This window comes from Catharus ustulatus, chromosome 4, assembly GCF_009819885.2.
Source record: "Catharus ustulatus isolate bCatUst1 chromosome 4, bCatUst1.pri.v2, whole genome shotgun sequence".
Classification (NCBI taxonomy): domain Eukaryota; kingdom Metazoa; phylum Chordata; class Aves; order Passeriformes; family Turdidae; genus Catharus; species Catharus ustulatus.
In genome coordinates, this window is record NC_046224.1 from 27,036,606 (window position 1) to 27,061,450 (window position 24,845).

A 24,845-nucleotide genomic window follows, 5' to 3' on the forward strand; every position below is an offset into this window, starting at 1 on the left:
AGCGTTGCTGGCATTTGAAGAGACTGTCCAGTCCAGTAGCTCCCAGCAATTTCTAATGAGATATGCCAATAAGACTTCACTGCTTCTTCCTCCTAATGGTAACTGTGAGCTTTCTGAAGCTTTACCTTAAGCTACTGTCTTACTTATCCCTCCAATGGTCATTGACCTGTCAAGTCCCCTTGCCAGCACTCAGCTTTTAGGCTGCAAATCCAGAGATAGCTCCATCCAGAAGAACAAAGAGTAGTGTGATGTGCAGCCCTTTCTTTCACAGGGCAGGAGGTTGTCTTCACAGGCAGCAAATGCAAACCCTTGGAAAGAACTAGCATGTGAGACAGCTTTTTCCAGCACCATCTTCCAAGAGCATCCATCAGCCAAACTGTTCTGCAGCATATGAGGGCTTATATTTCTACTGCAGGCAAAAAAAATATTGTGTAAAGCTCAAAACAAGTCTGTTTAAGAATTCCTTGTGATGTCTCTGGTCTTTCATATGACCCACAAGAACCATTAAAATTCTGTCTGATAACGGGTTTCCCAAGAGCATAAGAGCCAGGCAAGACCACGCCAGCCTCAGACTACCAATATTTCTCCTGGATTAAAACAGACACTAAGATAAGCCTGGAAGTCATCTATGAAGCCTATCTATGTCTTAGACTTTGAAGATTATTCTCTTATTCACACGGAAGCAGAGAAAAACAGAGGTTATTCCCCTGGGGAAAGGTTGAAAACCATCACTGGAAATTTATATCAGCCAACAGCTGGGGCAGCTGAAAAGAGGTTGGCCATGGTCACCAGCAGAACTTGGAAGCGTGTGAATGCTGACTTTCCACAGGCAGCATGTCCCCAAATCTCTCCCCATATGCACTGCTGGCATTTACAGACCACATAGGATCATTGCTGCCTTTGATAGAGAACAGTGGCCATAATAGAGGCAAAAGTTACCGTGGAGAATGGAGAGGGTATAAGCCAGCAGAGAGAAAGATATGACTATGTAAGCCTTACTTTATTAGAAATCATATTTAAAACAGTTTCTCTTATTCCTAAAATCTTTACTTTCTTTTTGTGCTCACTGGATGCAGTCCAGTGCAAATGTATACAGTTTCCAGTGCTGTAGTGTTTCAGCTCATCAGAATATTAAGTGTATTTCACCTCAAGGCATTCCTGTCAAGAAGCTGTTTCTTCACCTGTGGGTTTGGTTAAGACATTATCAGCCTTTGCTCACCTGCACTCATATTTATGCCTGTGGGAAACCAGGTCCAGAGCCCTGGTGCAGCACGTCATAGAGCCCTTCTAGGAAAGGCTCTTTAGGATGTGGAGGAAGCAAAGTGCAATATGCATCCTTGATAGCCTCAAAACAGAAGCTTTTAGCCTCTGCAACTTTGTCAGTCCAAGAGATTGTTTTTCTGTGCCTATAGTTGTGGATGACTGGGGGGGAGATTCTTCACACTGACAGCAATTCAGAGATGTGCTTCAGAGCTCCTGTGCCACACAGATACGCACAACAGTCCAGTACATATAACGAAGCAGTCAAAATTAGGTTGCAACCACTGGCACACAATCCCACCTCTGATCTTAAATGTGACTCCAGGAGAGGAAAAAACTCCACACTTACACACAGCTGCTCTGGCTTCAGCTGTGCTGTGTCTGCATCCAGCTCTTCTTGAGTCAGTGCCTGCACAGCAAGAGGAGCAAGAGTCTTCCAAGTCAACTTTTTCCTAGTCTCAAAATAGCTGCTGTAAAAGAAAAAGCAGATTCTTCACAAGCAGTGACAATTATAATAATAATAAAAATAAAACCCCACAATAAACCCACTGGTATTCACTTAAAGAAATTTCAACTGCAGCCTTCCATTAATACTGCCTGATTTAGCAGAGCATCCCAACAGGATTGCAGACCCCATCTGAGCCATGTAGAGCATTCTCCAGCTGGTGTCTGTCAGAACAAACCCACACAAGTACAATCATCTCTAAAATGCTGAGGCTTGGGTGCTTCTTACTGCCCCACAATCTCTATGTCCGTCTTGCTGGAGGACCTCCCAAGACCTGCTAGAAAATCTGCTGTGTTGCTGCTGATGCCTAGTGATAATTGCCCATAGAAGAGGCTGCTTAATACGGCATAATCCTCAGCCCTTTATCTTAAATTTTTGGACAGTAATTTCTTTCTTCTTGTTCTCAGTTTTTGGGGGGCTAATTTATTATCTGTACACCTTCACTCAGCAGGTTACCTCCTTCCCATTTTGAGGCCAGCTGTTGTCTTCAGAGGCACCGGACAGCCAGATGGACTGAGCGATGTACTTGTCTGTTCAACACTGTGCTCTGTCAGCACTGCTTTTGGTGAAGGGTAAGGCAAGGATATGGCAAACACTAGTGGCTGTTTTTTTCTACATTTTCTTTTTAAAATGGCAACCCCACACATGTTATGGGTTTATTCCAAACCGAGCCTTTTTTGGTTTTCCTTCTCAGAAAAAACCTGTGGCAGAGCAAGTTGATGCATAAATTGTCATTTCTGGCAGTTAATGCATTGCTGGGTTTTGTTGCATAAAGGTAGGCACTGGGAATAGGTTCCTTTTGGCCCCTGAATTTTATATGGAAGGATGGGAGAGGGAATAGGAACAAAAACCTGAAACAATTTCTGAGGGTGGAAAACAGTGGCAAGCCCTAGTTCAATAGGTCCTAGATCACATACCACGTCTGTAAGCGGCAGAGGACACTTTTCCCAGGGCAAAGCTGCCTCACCATGGAGGCCAAAATGTTGGATTTGGAATCCAGACTACTTGCTCCCAAAACTTTTTAAGCACATACATCAAGGAGTCAAGCAAGTAAAATCACAGCTGCCCAATTATTTGTGTTCAAGCAATATACAACTGAAGTACTAATACGTACCAGCTGTACCTATGTCAGCTTTTTTGAAACTAAGGTAATTTCTTTGCTGTACCAAGAGAAGGAGAAGGTCAATAAAGACACATTTAGTCCAGGCTCTACACTGATAAGATGTCTAATGCAGGCTGTTAGTTCTTTCCTGCTTCAGAAGGTCCGAAAAAATGGGAGCTGGACTCTTCTCCAGTATAACCTGACATTAAAATGGCATTCTTCAAAAAGCGCCTGCAATAAAAGAGCATTTTATTACTGAGAAGGTGTGCTCTCAGAAAGGATCAAGGTCGTATCTGCTGAATTTAATGACAGAAAATGAGCTTGTGACATATTACTTGTGCGGTGTTAACTTGGCCAAGAGATAATTAATGGAAGATGTGTAGTTGAGTCCCGTGTGCTGCTTTGAAAGTCTCAGGCTTTAATTGGTACCATTGGCTCGTGTAAAATAAACTGTGCTTCTGATCCAGCTCAGGAATTAAAACATGGCCTTTAAAAAAAAAAAAATTACTTTAGGAACTGACCTTGTGATAAAGTGTTTTTAAAATTCAGAGTGTTTTAAATGTGTTTCTGGCTTCCAGAGCTGTTACTCTCCTCAATGTTGTGTTATATACTCTCTGATTTCCCTGCCACGGCTCATACGTTATATAGCTGGTGACTCTTGATGACGCATTTTGATGCATTCAGCACAACCACACACTAGCATGAACCAGGGCTCACCATATTTCTGGCTGTGGAGCTTGAGTAAACATGGACCTGTGCCCAGACAGAGTTGGCGGTGGCTGGAAAACCAATTCTGAAAGTCTAACAAGAACTGGCAAAAAATCTGCTCTACTTGAAAACACAGCACTGGAGCAAAGCTGTCATCTTTCAGTGTACTGAGGGCTTTCAGGTAGCCTAGTTTTGGTGTTGGGAGCAGGCACTACTCTTCCCATTTCCCTGGCTCCTTCCTACTCTTCACAGTCACTCAGGAGCCATTTCCACGAGTCTTATTTGAGCACAAGATCGGGCAGAGTTGATAAGGAAGGAGAGGAGGCTCTGATAGCAGAGCGTCTCTGCTGCTGACTCCCTGTGTGGCCTCATCACACCACGGCTCAATTTCTCCCTATAAAATGACTAACAGCACTTCCCTACCTCCCGGGGGAATTGGGAGGATAAAAACAGCGACAGTCACAAAGCGCAAAGTTATTACAGCCATCAGTCCAGAGTGACTGTCAGCTTCAGCACGTAGGCTGCCCTCAGATACGGTGCTGAGAGCATTCCCAGCAGCTGCCCTGCTGGATGGAGCATGTGTCATGCTTCTCTAGTATAGGTGCCCCTAGGCTCAGTGGGTTGAACCTCATACTAACTATATTCTGTCTCAGAGAGAGAAAGTAAACGTCTTTCATTAGGTTTCTTATTTTCCTTCAGGAGAAGGCAGCAAAGGAAACCTCTGCCACCTACCTTGGACATTCTGGGGAAAACTGAGCATGGGATAACCTCCTGCTCTGTGACAGCCTCCTCCCCTCACAGGGAGAAGCTGAAAAACCATAGTGAGAGCCATACTGGAAGCCTCTGCTCCTCCCTCCTTCACAAAAGCAACAACTAGGTGTGGAAAGATGCTGTCAAACCCTACACCACATCAGTTCTTGCCATAAGTGCTCCCTCACTTCTAACCACCCTGCAAGGAAGCACAGTGTAAACAGTCCAGGCAGATCTATTCCAGATGCTTGCTGTGGTACATCAGGAGATTAACATATTAACTCTTAAAAGGCCTCTAATTTTAAGGAGAACTCTGTACTTAAACTGAAAGAAGTTTTGCAGAGATCAGCAGAGTTCCTCTGGTGGTAGGGAACCAGGGAAACCTGTTAACAGCAGACTCTGTGGATAATTGAGAAAATTATTCAATGCTGCTTTTAAAATACTTTGGATTACAACATTACATGGGTTGCTAATACTGTTGTTTATTACTAGGTTTTGCCTTGCAATCAGATAAACACAGGCTCCAAATGGAGCTTCAGCTAAGCAGAGAAAGCCAAGTCAGAAATGGCAAGAAAGACCATGGACAAATATGTCTATTTGATGCAATAAGTTTGGGAGAGTTTGAGTGGTGGTTTTGGGCATATTTTGTTACCTACAATCTGTCATTAAAGTGCCACTTGTTAAAGAAATAGGAGACAAAACAAACAGCTCCAAATTGTACAAGGACCTGAGGCAGATATCAAAATGGCCCATGGGGCAGGGAGAGGCAGAAACAAGTACACAATAGAGGTCAGCACAGTGGATGGGAGGGATAAGCTTCCTGAAATATCCAGGACTGGCACCATGCCAAATATATGCATCCTGGAGCCTGGCAGGCTTCTCCAAAAAACAAGTTCCCAAGCGACGCTACATCAGTTGGACCGCCCTTCACCGGGGCTGATTAAGGAGAGCAGCCTGCCTGTGACCAGCTGCATCTTCTAGGCAAAGAGGAGGAAGAGGCACGTGTTACACCTTTTACACCACAACTGATTTGTTTCCATGTCTTCCACCATGCCGTGTGCGTAATCTGACTGAGCTCTGCAGAATTCAGCAGTGACAATAAATGTGCTTTCACAGCCAGCTGCTCCCCTGCCTTTTTCACCTGCCCAAACAGACAACATATACATCTTTTTAATTATCAAGGAGCGGTCACAAACAAATACTATGAAAATCTGGCCCTGAAACAGTGCTCAGATCAAGAATTAGCCCCAGAGCAATTGGATATTAGGCATGTTTCCCACTTTTTATCTAGACATACTAAGCAGCAAGCAAGCTGGTAGAGCTAGAGAGCTGGGAACATTCCCAGTGGAGAAAAGATCTGGCTGCTAGGGGTCTACAGTGGTTGCTCTGGAGGAGTTTCTCCATGCTTCTGGCCAGGCAGTGCTGGAGAAAAAAGGGACACATCTAAGGCAGGCTAGGCTGTCAGGGAGCCACAGCAAGAATGGCATGACATGGCTTGCAGACACCAGAGTCCCAGCTTGCCCCAGAAACCCTGTTCTCACTCTGGTGTGCATCTGCCCTCATTCCTGAGCAGCTCCACATAAAGGGTCCATGTGGAGCAACACCTCAATTTAAAAACACAAAGCCCAAACCAGTCAACAATTCAGGAACGCAGACCTGCTGCTTTTCCTCAAGGTGGATTTCTTTTGAAGCCAACTATTCATATTTCCTCCCCAATCTTGTCAACAATGGTCCAGACAAAAGCTGTTTGGTTAAAGTAGGCTGTTGCCCCAGTTTTGTGTCCTGTCCCTTTCACCTTTACAACACACGAGGACAATGTATATTCCATTTCACATAAGCCCAGAAGTACGCAAATGATTATGTATGACCAGCTACATACATAATTGTCTTAGATGTAGGTCTATAAATGATTCATTAAGATCTGTATCAGCTAGTTATTTAATGTGTCCTGCTAATTAAAACTTTGTGATAAAGACAACTACAGCTCTCTGTAATTATGCCTCTGGACAATGCAATGCACTTCCAACTAGTATTTGAAATCCTGGGTGTAAGTTGACTCCCAAAGTAGGGTAGAAAAATATAGGTTAACTACTGCTCTTAATTGGCCTTCATGATTAAGATCATTGTAGAATTTCATTGTACAACTCCCTGAGACTCTTCTGCACAGTGCACATTACAGTCACCGTTAGGTGACTGTACACCGCAATATCCTTTTGTATACCTGAGAAGCTTGTGGGGAAAACAAAAAAAGAAAAAAACACTATTTCAGCTAGAAGGAATGTGTCTGGCTTACCTAATCTGGAAGGGAGTGGACCAAAGAAATGTTTGCGGAAATGCAGTGTTTTGCCCTACATGATGAAATTTGACATTTTGTGCTCAACCTAGAGATCCTGCTAGGCTCAGTGTAAGCTTCTCCCGAGTAAGGTCCACCTTACTGTGGATCTTTGGTCACCATATGCTGGATATGGCTTCCAGAAGAAAGAAACACAGTGTCTCGGAAAGTACATTAGGTGCTGTTTTACAGGTCAAAAAGGAGGCTTCACTAAGTTTATGTCAGTGTAATTAAGCAGGTCTAACTCTTGTCTACAGTCTTGTTCTCTCAAAATATGTTAGATGTTGAAGGGAGTATATCTACATATGAAACAGGTAAGAACATTTTAGGGGGTAAGAATATTTTAGGGGATGGCTATCAATGTAATAAAACATCAGTAACAAGTGACAAATACTAAGTAAAAGAAGCTTTTCCTAAGCAGCTTATGCTCAGAATATGAGTTTTGCCCCACTACCAAAAGACTACATTAAGTGTCATCCTTCTAATCTCATTGGCAGCCTGATATCAGCACTAGGATAAACATTGAGATCAGTCACCTCAGTGGCTCTTCCACTGCAAGTTCTGCTTGGTTAGACACAATGGGAGATGACTGCCCCTGTGTCGACATTTGTCATTTCCCATGAGTATGCTCCTGTGATCATCAGGGCATGTTTCACCCAGGAGAATGACTCAGGTATAACTTGTTGGCTCTTGTTAGCCATAGAACATTACCTAAACCCTAAAGTCTGCATCCCACGGGAGCAGTGCACTAATCTAATCTCTGGTTAGGTTCTATAAACACTAATTTGTGAAGACAAAACAAAAATTTTGGAAGATGCATCTATCAAATGCATTTTGGTCCTCAAAGGTGACCTAGTATAGTCCATACCACTGTGGCCAGTACCATTAACTCACCAGTGAAGAAGGAGCAAGAAGTAAACTCCAGGCTGACCCTACACGCTTTCTTCTTCCTGCTGTCTTTTTCCAACTTCTCATATCCAGCCTCATTCACGTAGTACCACATCCTCAAAAGCTACTGAAAGAGCTAGAATGCAACAGGTAAAGAAATTCTTTAAATAAAACTTTGCTTTGGTTATCAAGGTTTTAACTTACTGACCTTGTGTCTATAATAGCAGAGTAGTATGTAAAAACCTTGACCATACTGTATAAACAAACCTAACAAAGCCCAGTTTCCTACAGACCTGCGTCTCAGACCACCTTACAGTGCCAATGTCTATTTACTTTTCTGTTACTCTCATGATACAATGGATGTGATTAGTCCTCAGTCGTTGTCTCATCTTTTCTTTGCCATGTGTTGTCTAAGTTTCAAGTTAAGCTCTTCAGTCATTTCTGATTACATTGCTGATAGCAGTTTCTGGTGATTACTCAGGGGAGCACTCACAGTGTAGCCTTCTACACTATGGGAGCATTTCACAGGGGTTGTCTCTCCAGTGATCTTCTTTAATTAAACTGATAGGAACTTAACTCTGGTTGAGACTCCTATTGATAGTTTATCAAAAGGGATTCAGACTGGTCAGTCTCAAATAAAGAGCAGCAGACCAAGTGAGTGTTTAACTCTCAAATTTCCCATAAGACAAAAAAGTTTACAACAAGATAACTCAGTGTGTGCCAGCTCCAGCCTGTGATGGCTGTAACCATGCCACCACATTGTAATAGCTTTCAGAGAAGGAGTCTGGGTTTAAAACGGAGAGAGATGAAGTTGAAGCTGTTCAAGAATTCCTCAGCAAGCACCAGCCTTGCTCCTGTCTTTGAAAGATGTCTCAGATAACTTCGTTCTTCCTTAGGAGCATCTTGCAGAGTGGCCCTACCAGCAATACTGACCAGAGTATTTCTGGCAAGAGAAATGAGGTAGTGGACAACACCCAAAGGGTTTGCCTGTACACAACTCAGTGCAGTTTTCCAAGCTATTTGTATGGCCACCTTAGCAAACGACACAGAACAGACAAGAAGCAGCTTCTATGGGGTGATAAAATCCAGTCAAGTTCACTCTGATGTGAAACTATAAGGTCAGTCAGAAACTATAAGTACAGCTTATCCCTGTTAAGACTCACACTTGAACAACATTGTAGAGCAGTAGGTGCCAGGGAGTGAAGGGTAGGCACAGACCAGGCTCAGGCTTAGCTACAGTCATAGGTGCGTGGCTGTGGTGGTGCACAGATGGAGTACTAACATGGTGTGCTGGCACTTGGAACAGCAGTAGGAACACCTAAAGCCTGAAAGGACAGGGACGAACAGAGTCTGCCAACTACCCAACAAGGGCCACTCAATAGGACGGGCACATGTGCAGCCCTGAGAGGGAAGAAGGGAGATTCTGAAGTCATTTACTGAGCTGAGGGCTCAGCAAGCAACTCACGGCTGCAAACAGCCATGGTGCAACTCAAGACTTGCTGTGCTTCTCACCTGTGCTGTGCATCTTCCCTGGGTGCAGCAGCACTGCTGGAAAAGCCTCAAACTCCCATTGCAAAAACCATTCCGCTGAATAGTAGAGGCACTTGAACAGGGAAAATGCTGTTCCCACTTGTGCTGCAGCATTGACCTGCAGCCTTTGGGTGACATCATCCTGGCATTCTCCTCCAAAAGCAGGTGGATACAGACATTGACTGATACTAGGAAATGAGTTATCATTTCCCCTGAAAAGATATGGAAACAGAACACTATTAGATTTTTTACCCCAAGGGCCATGAGAATAAATGGGGTCTAATCCAGAATTAGAGTGAGGGTGCTCTAACAGTAGGCTACAAGCTCTAGGTCTATGTGTTGTCTAGCACAATGTGGCCATAATTCTGCTGAGGCCTCCAGGCAGCACTGCAGTATGCATCATCATAATAATGAGTTTCTAATCCCAGTCAAGTGCCCAACCCAGTAGGCACTGCCTGACTCACAGAAAGGATTAGCTGACAGATGTAAACAATAGTTGTGGGAGTCGCTGTGGCCATTATGCAATCCTTTTATGCTGAGTTTACAGAAAGAGCTGAGAAAATTAGGAGCTTTTGCTGAGAACATAAGTAACTGAGATTTTCAAATATATCTAATGGGTAGCCTCATTCTTCAGCCCTAAGGATAACCCATTGATACCAGTGCACTCCATTTTTACCTCTTGAATCAACCAGATCAACAAGGACAAGGACTCATGTTCATACCATGAGACAATAAAGACAAGGTACTTACAAGATGATGCTCTGAAGCCTCCAGATCATGCCTGTCTTGTCCCAGGTCCTACTTTCTTTCATCACAGAAGCATCTCTGTCACAAGTTGGAATGTGTGGGAGAAACAGGGGGTGCACGAGAAAAAATCAACATAAATTAGAGAAATTAACATTTCTTTATAAGAATGAAAATAAATTGGAGATCAAATAGATGTTTTGCTATTAAATTGCATGCTACTGGTCTAGAATTTAATTCCAGGAACAGATGAGAGCTGGCATCTAGGAGACAGAGAGAATTGCTTGTGCTACCATAATGCAAGAAGAACTCTGAGGACAGACAGGTCTATTGCAGACCACACTAGAGACCACACTGTGCAGTTTCACCAAGCTTAGGTGTCATCATTGTCCTCACAAGGGAACTGCTTAAACCCTCCCTACAGTTCAAGTTAGAGTAAAGGTGCATTAAAAAGGAGTCAATCTCCAGCTCTCACTTTTAGATAATTATGAAGGAAACAAAAAAATTGGTTTTTTAAAATTTCTCTCAGTATTCAGTTGTTGTAATTTATGATGTTTTCATGTAATTTGTTCCTAATTTTGACATCTTTTCCATGAGAAAAACAATACATACAATAATAAATCAGGTTAACACCATTTCAGATTTTTTGGAATCTAAACCTTGTTTAGAAACAAGGTTTCTAAGAGTCTATGCCTGCTAACCTTGTCTGCAGCCATAAAGAAAATCAAGCGGAATTATGTGTGCTAATTTTGTTATCTTTCTAAGGTTTGTGATCTCAAAAATCCTCAGGGTTTTTTTGAGATGCTCCCTCTCTGTCAGTTCCAAATAGGAACATGCAGAACATGCTCCATGTGCATACCTCAGATTAACAGCAATTAACAGTGAAACAACAAAATGATGAACAATAGTAAAACAATGGAAAGAGCATAGTTCCTGCCTCTCCATTTGCCTTTCACGCCTCATCACAGCTTACTCCTTTTTTTGACCAAGCAGGACAAATACTCCAGCACAACAGAGGGCAGAGCACTTGTGTTAGGGACTTCAGCAGCAGCAGGACAGGGGCAAAGCAGAACTAAGTGAAAGGATTGCAGTATAATTGGGGACCTGTCAAAGAGCCCTTTAAGCTTTGCATGTTGGTGATGCTGGACTCAACAGCAGCAATGAGCACTTTGTTGGTCACATAGTTGTGGTTATGTCTGTCAGATCCGTGCAGGGGCTGCTGTCCTTTTCCACTGTCGTCACTGCACCAGCATCCTCATCAGCCTCTGATCCATGGGGCAGCCCATGAACAACAAAATTGCTATTAAACTCAAACACACACTCCAATGTGACAGGAGGAAGGGATGACAGCAGCGCTCTATCTGGGAAAGTGCCCCACCACTCCACAGAATGGACCAGTGTAACTGTAGCTAATGGAACTAGGTATTGAACTAATGGAAACATTGCTTACTATTACAACATGCTGAAGGTAATATTGCTTTGAGAGAAAATATACCATTTACTCTTCTCTTTGTGCTCCAATTTTCACTTTTCTCATATGCTCATGTGCTCACAAGACAAGCTTTACATAACTGTCCAGTTTTGGTAGATTTCAAACTGCAGGTTTTTGTGAGAGAGGTGTTTAACAACCCAGAGACTGCTGTATAAAACAAGAGTACTTTTGCAGAACAATAAAAAACAGGTAGAAAAGCATGGGTTCAAGTAGCTGTTGCTGGATCAAGCTGTTGGCCCTCCGCCCATGTCAAAGCTCACTCCCAGCCACTCCAGTACAAAGCCTCATATTGGGATCATGCTAGGCTCAAGTACACAAAGGTTGCTGAGAACACCAAAAGAAAGGACTGGGGTTGCTCATAAAGATCTGGAACTAATATGCCTGAAATAACAACAGTAACCAAGTGTGCTGTAAGTATCTATCAGACCTGCAGACCATTTTCTGTAACAGCAAGAGAATAAAAAAGGAATTTTGTTGTTTACTGCGAGGTTTAGCTAATATTTCCTTTGCTTCATACTGAACAATGACAATGATTCAGTCACACATGAAAGCAGAGAGGTTGCTCCTTACATGTAGTGCTGCCCTAACCAACAGTTATTTGATCATACCTCTGTACACTAGAGCATCCTGCAATTCATTTGTTTTCCAGAGAATGAAGTTGAAGGTTGTAGCTGACTGTGCAGCTAATTATTCCCTTTGCCCTTTTCCTTTCCCTGTATCTTATTTCTAGGTTAGTAATAATGTAGATTATTTCTGCCATTGCTAGACTATCTTTGTAATGCAGAAAAATGAGATTCATCCATACCAGTTTGGTAAAGCAGAAGAAACATTTAGAAACAAAAGAGGGCCCAGTGGTGGGAAAAGTTGAATATTTAACTCTGATCACAAGGCTGCAGAAAGTCAAAGAATGTGAAACAAGACTCAAAAAAAGGGTCCTTGAGCAATGTACAAGAACAAGCCAAATCCCAAGGTTTTGCCAATTCACCACATGAGGAAATTCCTTCCTATCCCAAATGTAGTCAGAACTTCAGCAGCTTGTCTGGGAGCAAATATTGTTAGGGCTGATCCAGCTTGTTTTTATCCAGACGTGACACTGGCATTCAAAAGATGATGTTGGGTTTTGATCTCGCCTTTCAACAATTACACAAGGAATCTCCCATGGCAAAAAATTCCAAATAGTGATTAACCTTCTAGGGCAAAAGCCAGACTTTCCATGTGTTTGATCTAAATTCAGTTACTTTTTAATTTCCAGAAGTGTTTTTTTTTCTTCCTATCACTACTTAGTTCACGTATATCCAGGACCCTGTGTGGGTCCTGAAGATCTCCTGAGGACATGTCAAATCATAAATAGAGATCTGAGGTTCAGTGGGGGTGAATGTATTTAAGCTGTGAAAACATGTTTCTGTAAGTAGCAGCACAGCTATGCAGAAATATTGAATATGAAGTAATTCCACATACAAGGAATGTCTTGCGGTTCTAAATGGAGTCAGGTTGCTCTTTTAATTTCCATTCTTGGGAGGGTAGTGACTGCTCCCTGGCAGGGAGAGCAGTGTGGGGCCGTTACCAGATGGGCCTCCTGGGGAGTCACTGAGCACACTGGCTTTCAAGGAGTGCAGCTGGAGTTGAGGATATTCAGCATTACAAAGGATCCGGCCTTTCAAATGCTTTTCACTGTCACAGGCCGAAATAATAAAAAAATCAGGGGGTATCTTGTTTATATATTGATGTTTCCCATGTCCAGGCACTTTATGATGCTTACAATGGTCATAGAAACTGCTTCTAATCTGATTTGGCAATCTGGTCCAATGATTCCTGCTTCTGATTAAAAATGTTTCCACACTTGCTGAAGTGAAGGCTTAACTCAAGTTAAACCCTTGCACTGAAATGATGAGCAGCAGACCCAAGAGAACATTTATAGATTGCAAATCTGGTTGGTAGAAATCAACTTGATTGGCAGCAGCCATCTGCTGCCTACCTCTCTGGATCCACCTCAGAAGACAGATAGCAACTTTCTGGAAGCACTGGTTGTCCCAAGAGTGTGGGAGCAGCAAGCTAGGTCAGCAATGCAGTCTCCATAGTCATGAGGTGAAAAACTGGGCTCAGTTCTACTAAAATAAGCAAAACCAAAATAAGCAGCATTCTTCAGTCTTCTTGCAGTTCATCATGTGGCCTGGCAGAACTACTCTGTGTAACAAAACTTCTCCGAAACCAAAGCTGCACTAAGGTATAGCTGAAGGGAGACAGTTCAAAATAACATTTTGGGGTAAAAAGCTACAGACACTGCAATAATCCAAAATCTAAGTATTAGATGTTCAGCATGAAAAATGCACTGAGAAATTACATAAGCCTGACTGAGCACTGAAATAAATCATTACTGCAGTCAAACTACAGTAATTTCACGAATACAAGCTGCACCATTTTGACTAAAATTTTGCTCCCACACCGGAAATGCGGCTTACACTCAGGAGCGGCTAATATGTGAAAAATTTTCTGACATTTACAACCCCGGAAGTGCCAGCCAGGGTGCCAAGCTGAGCACCTGCCAGTAAAACCCAGGATTTCGCAATTGTTACAAATTGGTTACCGTGTTGCGCGGCGGGTGGGGCCAGCTCAGTGCCGGCAGCGTGGGGGGAGGGAGGGAGGCAGGGGAGCTCCCTCCTTCAGGCGGGGGAGAGGCGGGGGGCTCCGTGCTGCCATCCCCACGGCCCGTGGGGTAAGCGGGGGGCTCCTGCCCCCGCCTGCCGCGGCAGGAGCAGGCAGGCTCCGCCTCCGCCTGCCGCTGTCGTGGTGGGAGCGGGGGTGCTCTTTCCCCTCCTGCCTTCGCCACCACGGGAGCGGAGGGGCTCTGTCCCCACTCGCCGCCACCGTAGGTGCCGGCAGGCTCCGTCTCCGTCCGCCGCCGCCACAGGTGCCGGAGGGCTCCGTCCCTGCCTGCCACCATGGGGCAGCACCGGGCCAGGGTGAGCGAGCCCAGTGGCAGTGTCGGCAGCCCCGAGCGGGCCAAGCCTGCACAGCCCCAGCTGAGCCAGTAAACCCCGCCATCTCGCGATTCTGTTACTATTTGGCAACTTTGTTGCACGCGGGTCCTCGCTGCGAACGACAGAGCGGCTTATAATCAGGTGCGGCTTATTTATGGACAAGGAACAAAATGTTTGCCAACACCCGGAGATGCAGCTTATAGTCCGTGCAGCTTGTATTCGTGAAATTACTGTACTTTGCATCTGTTTTAAGGTGCTTTGATATCATGATCATGAAACTAATCTAAAACTGTGAGCAGGTAAGTGTGATCAGAGTTATAGTTGGATTATTTTACAAAAATTTAAGGTTTAAATATGTAAACATAAATAAATAAATGCAGATCCCAAACATTAGCTAGTAGGTCTAAACAACACTACCCTACAATATATTTCTAATACGTTTTGACAAAGCTCTTCTTCCTTTCCTTGTTCCATTGCCTTGAGCTAGTGTATTTTCTAGTTAAAAAATCAAATATCCTGCTGTAAGGTGAGGAGAAATTGGACTCTGATTAAGTCTTTAGGAGATCAGGAAAAGGGGGTGGTGAAAGAGCAAGTTTGCTTTCCTACATATTTTATTCCATTCTGGATCCCAAACATAAGTTCAGAAATATGTAATTATCTGATCCCTTATAATATTAGCTATCTAAACAACAGGATGGATGGAAAGGAGAGAGCAGGATCAAGCCTTTGCCTCTTACTTGAGGAGCAACTCCCCTCCAGGAGTTGTCTGGAAGCTGGCAGCAAAGATGTCCATGGAAAAACATATCCCCTGGGGATTGCACTAGTGCCATGGCCAGGAGCAGTGGAAAGGAAGGAGAGGGAAATATCACTACCTGAACTGCAAGAGTGCAAGTAATTGCAAGTGCTGTCTCTAAAGTTCGCAAGTGCATCCTGCACCAGCAGCTCCTTAAAAACAGACACACTGAAGAAACACAGTTCCCTTGCTCTCATTGCTGCTCTGCCTTCTTGCCAAACTCCCACGTATGCTGAGCTTCTGCATTTGCTAATGTCTTTGCCCATCATCAAACCTGCAGGAGATGGGAGCAAGAGGGTACTCAATGGCAAAAAAAAGCTGATCACAGCTGTATCAACATAGTCAACATTAGTGATGCTGAATCTGCTTGTTGCATACCCACTTAGCCTCCTCCAAAACCTCTGTGTTACATTTAGGACATTGTCCTATTTCAGTCTAACTTCTTTGTTTTCATTGTGCAGAGTGGTGGATTTTAAGATCTGGGAACACTGCTAATAGCACCCAGGGTTTTCTGCATCACTGGAGTTCAGACACAGGAGAAATCCTTTCCAAGCTGGAAATCAGTTCTTTTGAATGGATTATTTTTTCACTCTTCAGAGAGGAATACATACAGAGCTGAATGTTTTATTATACGCTAAAACAAAAAGTACATTAGATAGTTAATCTGTGCTCTAGGATTCATGAAGCCAGTTTTACTACCATGCTGTCCTTTGGAGCCAGCCTGCCTTGTTCTTTCCAAGGCTATGAGCAGCGCTCATGTCCTGTAAGTAGTCCTGCCTCTAGCACGTTTCCTGCCTGCTATCATTGGATCCAGAAGCTTCAGCCTCCCCAAGGTGCAGAGTCCTTAGATGTTAATTTTCAGTTTAGCTATCCAGGAAATGAGCAGGGAGAATTGTAAGGACTTTTAAAAGCCTCTTCCTAAAAACAAAACCAAGCTGCTTATAAATTACAACAAGGAGGTGCGCAGCCATGGAAAAGCAGAACACTGAGCACATCTGCCTCCCACCAGGTACCCATGGTGCCATCAGGTCCCTGATATCTGCAGGAAAGCCCGGGACTCCAAGTCTACTACTTCTGCCTCTTACTCCAGTGAGTCCTTGGTGGAAAACTTTTCTCTCTAGAATGGCCAGCCTGTGGCACCTCTGCCCATTCTCTCTCTACTAGGATTTTCCATGTGCCAGTCCTCAATTGGAAACACTGACAGAGCTATTTTGAGTCAATGACTACCCGTTGCTGCCAGGGTTTTTGTAAAGGTGGAGTATGCCTTGATGGGTGGGGTGTGCCTTGATGTGCCTTGCTTCAGTGTCTGAGACTGAGCTGCCGGTTTCCTGGTGCCAAAACCTTCACAGTATTCTCCAGAACAGAAATTAGTTAATAGGCTGCCACTGATGCTCTCAAAACCTTCGCTGTCTTTCCAACTTAGGTAATGGAAAACGGTGAAGTTCTCAGAATCTGCCTTTCCTACACAGGGTAGGCAGTGTATAAATTGTACCTTACTGCTTTGGGATTTAAAACCTGTATTCTTCTTAGTTGAAACCATACCAGTTTTCTATGCATAACGTGTGAGAACAGTTCTTGATCAAAGAAGCATTCCCAATAAATTCTCCCCATACTTGCTGTGGACATGAATCCTTAGAGTATACTGTAGATACAAAACAGCGGAAAAATCCCTGTGAAGGAAAAGTTAGTGCCCTGTTTATATTTAGAGCTAGTATTAAATGTAAGCTGTGATGTTACAAAGTCAAGTGTGTGTAGTTTTATAAAGACATTTCTCCTTGCCCCTTTGTACATAGCTTGACAGAAGCAAGAGAAAGTCTCTGACAGACGCTGATGAAATGAACTATCTGGTTACAGAGCTGAAATATTTGGAAAGGACACAAGTGAGAACAGAATTTATTGCCTTTGTGAAAAGGGGATTTAATTTCTAAACTATCCACACGTGGCAATGAACAACCTTGTCTCTGCCCTCTGGTGACAGCCTGCAGGCACCATGCAATTATGACTAAAGCCTTTTATTGTTTTTGTCCCAGATTAGATTAAGTTGGTATTTAAAGATACAATTTTCTAATTGTGTTGTCACGCCAGAACAGAGACGTGGTTGTCTGTTGCCTGTGCACTTTTACTGAGGAACCAAAAAGAAATCGGAATGCTTTGAGGTAAACATGGCTAGCAACACTCTTAATTTCCAGGAAGAGCAGAAGAAGTAAATACAATTCTTCTAGATTATTATTAATTCTTATTGTTCAGTTTAATGGGGAAAACAATTTTGAATTAGTTCATACAGCCACTGAAGACAAGGAAGGGAAGAGAAGGCCACTGCTCTGTGCTTCTAGTATTCCTTACAGCAAAGATCCTCTCCCTTCCTGGCCACAGCAAGGTCAGCATTCCTGCTCTCAAAATGATGCCACTTTGAGGTAAAAATAAACATAATGATTTACACCAATATGGATAAAAATCATACTGCTTATTAGCCATATTCCAGTATTACAAAGCCAATGGGTCTGAGTGTGAGACAGACCTAAGAAATGCTGTCAGAACAAAGAAAATAAGAGAAGGAGCCATGCATGAGTACTTCCAGGTATCTAACATTCCTAATTTTAAGAAAAAGGACCAAGGGTGACAAGAAACAGCTAATTGCCCAAACAATTTCAGAGGTAAGAGTATGAAGGAAAGAAGAGACAAATCAATACGGAGGTTGAGATGACAAGACAAGGAGCACCAGCTTGAAACAGAAAGTGCAAAGGAAACATTTATATTAGTCCTGTTTAAATCCCTCTTCCAAAAAGCAGTAGATGGCTCAGGGATTTCTCTAGCATACCATGTGCCAAGTAAGGCCCAAGGGATCCCAAATTCTGTCTTACAGCACTTACACCCCACTTACTGTGGGGATTTTGTATAGGAGGAAGACTTCTGATTTGTTTCACAAGTTGTGGACAATGAGCTCCCTAATTTTTTTCCCTGTGTGGATACAGAAAATCACCCAAGAATTGAAAATAACACCTTGGTGCTGTGAAAGCACATGGAAGAATGGCAGTCATGTTTCAGTACATCATTTATCAATGTGAATGAAAGCTCTGCCAGCAGTCACATTGGTGCCATGTGACAAAGCCAGCTCATGCTTATCCAGCAAACAAGAGACTAGAGGAGCTGTAGGCTTGCTGCATATGGAACCAGAGGCACCAAAGAGCCTTATAACAAAACATCTTTGGACAACATTACAGGTGTGCTCTGGCTTGCATGGGCTACTGCTTTCAATCTTATGGGATTGAACTGTAATGCTGCCTACACCTGTTACTTGCAGTCCCCAAATCATGCCAAAAGGACATCATGGCAAGATATCAAATCTAGTACATCATGGGCAGCACCTACATAACCAATTGGACTCACTGCCTGCTTGCCCAGCCTGTGCATCCACACTGCAATGTTGCTGTCCAGACAACATCACATTCAGGTGTTAACTTCAGCTGTACTGGCAGCAAAGCAGTATCCCAAATGTGGAGGTGCAGCACAACCCCTCCAGAACCTGATTATTTCTAATTATAATGCCTGGCAGATGTGCAATGTTTCAACAGCTTGGCACAGTGTTTTAGCTTTCTTCAGATTGACTGAGGGAAGCAAGTGCCACCAGCTGAGCAGCTCCCAAGGCGTGTCCATTAGCAAAAGCAATGCTCTCCAATTAGCAAATCAGCCCCAAGGCTCTGCAAAAAGAGAAGCTTTCTACCAGCGAGAGGCTCCTGTGCCTCCCACCACCAGCTGAGCCACAGCAAGATGGGGCTCTGTGGGAGGGCAGGTCTGGCAGAGATGTCAGGGTGGAAAGGAAATCCCTCCTCTTTTCCCCACCTCCATTAGAAAGCTCCCCAGCTTCCTTACCCCCACCACCCTTCACTTTATATATCTATGGGAGAAGATCCTCAAGGCAGGCAGTGCCATTAATATGAGTGCTTCCATGCAAATCTGTCTGATAGTGCTTCCAAGGAAACCCAATTTCAAATGGAGCCCCCATGTACTGTTACACAGCCTATTATGGATGATACCAACTTAAAGGGATGCAGAAGGAGACCCTAACACCCATATTGAAGAGACAAATGAGTTCCAAGTTCCTGTCCTGCTGCCTATAGTCTAGGCAGACCTGGGTGACCTGCATTTGCAGGAGCAGAACATGTTTACTTGTTTTTAAAATATAAAGAACATATTTGGTTGACTATTTCAATGTCATGTTTCAATCTCTGATTTGGCAAGTGGGTTTGGGCCATTTTTAAACAGAAAATACTTGAGTTGTTCATGAGATGTTGGGAGTTGTATAACATGCAGAAAATCTATCAAGTCCCCATAGAAATTGGGATAACTGTGGCTCTGCAGCTTTTTTTAAAAGGCACTTGAGAACAAGACTTCATAACAGGCATTGCTGAGAATCTGCAACTGTCACAAAAGGGAATGGAAATAAATGTACTATCTTAGAAGTGTCTGTCTGACACTCTTAAGAAATAAAGTCACAACAGACCCTTCAGGGTTATATCTCTGAAAAATCTAACTGAAGAGATGTGTTTCATATACAGGCCGAACATTCAGCTTCCCTCCCCTTCCTGGGCTCTGGAAACACTTTCTTTAGACCTGTCTGGGAGTTTCCTTCTACTTTTTTAGCTTTTATCTGATGAGCTTCTGCTGATGTACAGTCCTATTCCAATGGCTGGCCACCCTGAGCTCTAACTGGGCCTCTAATTATTTTTTAACAATCTAGCAAAAGATCTGAGAGGAAGAAAAAAACGTTAAAAAAGTGATTTAGGAATAAGAACATACAGAGACTTAACACACTTAAGAATATTAATTTCATGGTTCAAATGGATTTGTCCTAATAACCACAAGCATCCTAGTATTGATTGCTTTTCTTTCTTCTCCCCCACCCTCATTTAAAAGGTAGTGAAATTAGTAGAGTCAGTGGTTCCACAGATTTACGTCTTCTGTTCCCTAACAATCCTCACTTTCCCATCATTAATCAGTTCCCATCCTCTGCTTCCACTGCCATATGGATGGGCAAGATGCTGGATCAGCATCAGGTAGACTGAGCTATGAGCATGGACCTCTTTGGTGGATCCCTGGCTGGGCTCAACTTCCTGATTTCATGAGCTGCTCCATAGATCTGCTGAGAACATATAATTAATTCCTAAATTTCTCTCAAACTCTGATGGATTTGGCCAGTGGGATCAAAATTTGATGGTAGTGTCAAACAATTGAGTGTCACTATCCTGCCACTGGGGGCTGAAAAAGGAGTCCGTTCCATGAGGGGCAAACTCCTCCACTCCTCCATGGTGCCCACATCCCTTCACCCCCTTCTACCCTCACACAGTGGGTTGCGCTGTTACTGCAACAGTTGTTTCTAAGAAGCAAGGAGGACTTCGGGCAAGCTGTGAGCAGGGTGGCAGTGGGAATTTTCCTTGGGGTGCTAATCCCACTCAGTATGTCCTTCCCTCTCATGCTCTGTGAGTCTCACAGCCTGTTTTTGAGTCTCCTGACTTAATTGGGTGTGCTCCAGGTGGCAGACACCTGCACAAACCCCCACAAATAAATAAATACTTCCTCTAGAGAAAATAAAGGAGGAATGAATTAATTCATCATCCTTTCCAGCTATATTAACAGGGTATTTTACAAACACAGCATCCCTGGCAATGCCCCCAAGCTTCAGGACAATAAAGTAACCTGTGTATGACCTGAAGGCTACACAGCTGCTGACAGGAAGCACCAGGCAGCACCTTGGATTGCTCCAAGCTATTTAAGTGGAAAGCTGTCCTGCTTAGCTTCAGCTAGAGGACTTTCCCCCATGGTAACAAAATCTCCTCCTTATCCAGGGTGAGAAGGGTCTATGAGAAACTGGCCTTGGAGGCAACCCTCTAGGATGACCTCGACACTCCCTTGGCTGTCTCATTGATATCCTTGCACCTCAATATTTAGGAGAGTTGTTAAGAGTTTACTCTACTCTTGGAAAAGCAAACCCAACTGCTCCTGTTAGAGCACAAAGCTTCCAATATTTCAAAAAGAGTTCAGGAGAGAGCCCATCCTACAAGGCTGAGTAGCTCCAATACCAACTTTGTTTGTGGTTTTCCTGGGGGAATGTCTTTCCATGCCTTCTACTCTAGCCACCGAGCTTCCAAATGTCATACAGAAGATATAAACATAACAAGTTGTCTGAAGAACTACAGAGAAAGAGGCTTTTGGAGGAGGAAGAACAGTACAGGAGAAATGTGATACAATAAATCAAGTTTTGCAATACGAAAATTCTCTGACTTTTTGGCAGATAAAGAAACAAAGCTTTGCTGTCTGAGAGGGAAAAATAAAGGTGTTGTTTTAGACATTGCCAATCCCTACCCAGGATGAAGTTAGGCACGTAAAAATTCTTGAGGTATTTGGGAGAGAAAGCAAAAACCTTACTTGTAGGGAAAAATAATAGTCTGTGCAGTACAGGTCAGGGCTGAGTGCTCTCACCACTGGTCACCCAAGCAAATGGTTACCAAAACAGGCAAATATCTGCAAAGTGTTTCAGTGCTACCAGAGCTCACTAGTGGACATGGTCCCCTCACCTCACAATCTGCAAAGGCCTCCCAAGGGCCTCTACCTGTCCAGTCTCAGATATAGAGCCCAAAAACTGCTGCACTAGATGCTGCATCTGCCAGCTGCCTCTTTCAGCTGCACTTGATAAGCTTTTCCAGGCACCTTGGGCTCCTAAGACTTGCAAAGGGGTGAGACCAAGACTGCAGCCCCATTAATGAGAGCTTCAGTCACCCAGGAATGCTCAGATGTCCAAGAGGCACCTGGACACACACGTTTCTGCCAAATCTGCTTGAATGCAAAACCTGGTTGTTTCCTCCCCATAACAAGCAAAAAAAAATTGAAACAGTTACATCAACCATAGAGAAGGATGGAAAGAAAATCTTAGACAGCAATACCCTTCCTAGCTGAATGAAATCCCTGAGAAAGTCACCAGCCTGGGAAGGGCATGTGCTGCATGTGACACATGTCAGAAACCTGGTTTTGCCAAACAACAGGGACAGTGATTCTGGCATAAGCTCAGGCGTTTCTCCTTTCCAAGGGCATCTGCTTGGGAAGCAGGGCCTGATTGGTAACACAGGAGAGAGAAAACAGGAGCAAAAGAGAAACAACGCCCCCCCTGCCCTTCCCAAATACTTGCAGGTATCAAGACAAAGCATAATTATGCATATACACACTTTAATTATTTCATACTCTTAAAATGGGTAGAGGCTATATTCAAAAAGATAACTTACTTTCTTCCTTTAAGAAAATGGAAATATTTTTTATTGTCGAAGGGTTTTTTTCGATATTTCAAGGATGCTCTTTAAAGGTTTCAGGACTGTAAAAGAGTCTTTGACTTTTCTGTCTCTTCCTGTCTTTGCCTTCCACAGCTGGGAGAAAAATCTAAGGGCCTTAAATAAGTTTAAATATGAAAGTAAAAAAATGGCTTTGAAAATAAGCTGTGAAGGAACACTCTGTATTTGAACTCCACAGAGAAAATTAAAATCAAGGGAAAATGTAGAGCTGAAACTGCAATGCATCAAATTTTTACATGTATTTATATATATATATTTCAATCAGTGGACTCAATGTCTTACAGCTTTCAATGGGACTTTTGTTTGGGTAAAGACAGAAGAACAGAGCTCTGTTTCACCATGGCTCTGTGCTTTGTCTGCTATCTCCAGTCCCCAGATTTTTACTCCAAACTGTGGTAGGACATCCGTCTCTCAGAGCAGCTGAGCTTGTGTAGGATGGGAGCGTTCTCCTTTGCGTGGCACCACCAGTGCCAAAATCCCAGCTCTGCTGAAATCAGTGGCAAAACTGTTCCAAAAAAGTTTGCTTCCCACTGCCAGGCACACATGGCCACCGTGTTGACTTCCCCAGCACCCTGCCACCCCACAGGGCTCCTGCCATATAAAGATTAGTTGTTCTTGTATTCACAGGGACTGTGCCTTGGTGGGTTTTCTCACCTAGGGATTAGACTGCTCTTACCATGGCCTGAGCTGCCTTCGGGCTGGTTTCCATCACCTGTGTCAGCCCCTAGAACCAGGCTGGAAGGAGCAGGGCTGAAGCTGAGTGGACGCATACCAACATCAGGCAGCATCCTCCAGTGACTGCTTTTTCCCCCCTCACAACTTGTCTGCTGACAGCTGCATGAAGGTCTTTGTGGCAGGTTCGTCATCCACAACCACATCAAGGTGAGTCTTTCCTAGCAAAATCTGGTGAACACCAGGCCCCCCGCCCTCCATGTTCCATGTCCTTCAGAAGCACAAAGTACAACGTCCCACAGCACAGAAGCACTTCCTGCAAACAGCCCTAACTCAGCTACAAGCAACAAACACACTCTGCAGGCTTTCTAACATATTTATGTAGCCTGCTTCTTCTACCCACTGAGTTTTAAAATATGGCGCATCATTACAATGTCTGACCACAAGGCTAGACATAGTGCACATTGCAGACCCAGTGTAGTGCTCTCATTTAGGGTCAAGGAAAATAATTTATAGGCAACAAAAGGTTGGACAAAAATTAAGGGAAGAGATAATGTTCCTAGTAAATCACAGGCAGAGGAAGGCAATCTGCACTGCTTTTACTATTGTGGTTTGTAGGAGCAATGAGGAGGATGGCTGGAAAGAGTCTATTTTAACAACAGTACTCACCAGCCAGAGAGAGGAGAAAACTGTTGAAGCTTCAGTCAGCATCTCACAGCTTCCTCTGTTCCTCTGTTCCATGCGCAGGGCTCCAGGGGACACAGCAGCAAGTGTGGCATCACAAAATATTCTCTTCCTCCTTGTTTCTTCTCCAGAATCTCTGCAACCTCAAAGAAATCTCTCACCTCCATGCCATGGCTTTGTCTCCAGGAACAAACACAGTACCCACCTGCATTAGCCATTGTGGACTCTTCTGCCCACCAGGTCTGCATGGATGCCAAGTGCCTAATTGCAGTATTTTTCCTCTTTTGTAAAGGCAATTCTTTTTCTGCCTGGATTAACTTTCAGAGTGAGACCTGCTTTCTATCCTTGTCTGTATCTCCTCCAATCATAGATAAACTATGGCAGTGCCTTTTGCTTTTGATTAAAAGAACTTTAGGTATCCATTAAAGGGCACTGACCCAGTTTTTATCATCTGACCCCACTGGTAAAGCTCTCTTTTTGGAGGCAGCATCCCTCAGTGCAGCTATTACGGCAGCTTTGCATCACCAGAGAGAATAATTTTCCAGAATAAAAGCTAAATGATGGAGCGAGACAGAGTGGGTGTCTGTGTACATAAACATTAGAATTTGTTTACTAATGCAAACAGCTCTCAGGGTGAGAGGAAAATAGCAGAAATATTCAGTTAAACATTTATCTCAGTTAAACATTTATGCAGGATTTACATACGATGACACATACAGAGGTGGTGTTTGCATGGCTGACGCTATTGACAGTGTTGAATTTTTTAGGGATGCTTTCCCAGAGCATTTTTCTTGCCAGGAGAATTTTTAGTGAAATTGTGCAAGTGTAACAGATCCATCATTCACATACAGAGCTGTACAATTTTTCTTCCTTCCAAAGAACAGTTTGTTCCTGTATTTACAAGGTATTAATATAAGAGGTCCTATTCCTGACACCTGGATGCAGCTTCTCAGGTTTCCCACATGGATTCAGATCTCTGTTGATGCAACCTAGTGAGGTCAGCACATAAAATTGGAGGGAAGTCAGCAAGTTAAAATCCTTTTTTTTAAACAATAAAAATGCTTCTTCTA

The 24,845-nt window shown here is 43.5% G+C and overlaps 1 long non-coding RNA gene across 1 annotated transcript; it reads right to left on the reverse strand.

Moving 5' to 3' along the window:
• Window positions 1–1,619: 1,619 nt before the first annotated feature.
• Window positions 1,620–23,846, reverse strand: LOC116994900. The gene is made up of 5 exons (XR_004417612.1): window positions 23,761–23,846; window positions 9,826–9,900; window positions 9,058–9,287; window positions 7,552–7,681; window positions 1,620–1,730 (listed from the first exon to the last, which is right to left on the reverse strand). It is a non-coding gene; the product is annotated as an uncharacterized LOC116994900 (long non-coding RNA).
• Window positions 23,847–24,845: the final 999 nt, after the last annotated feature.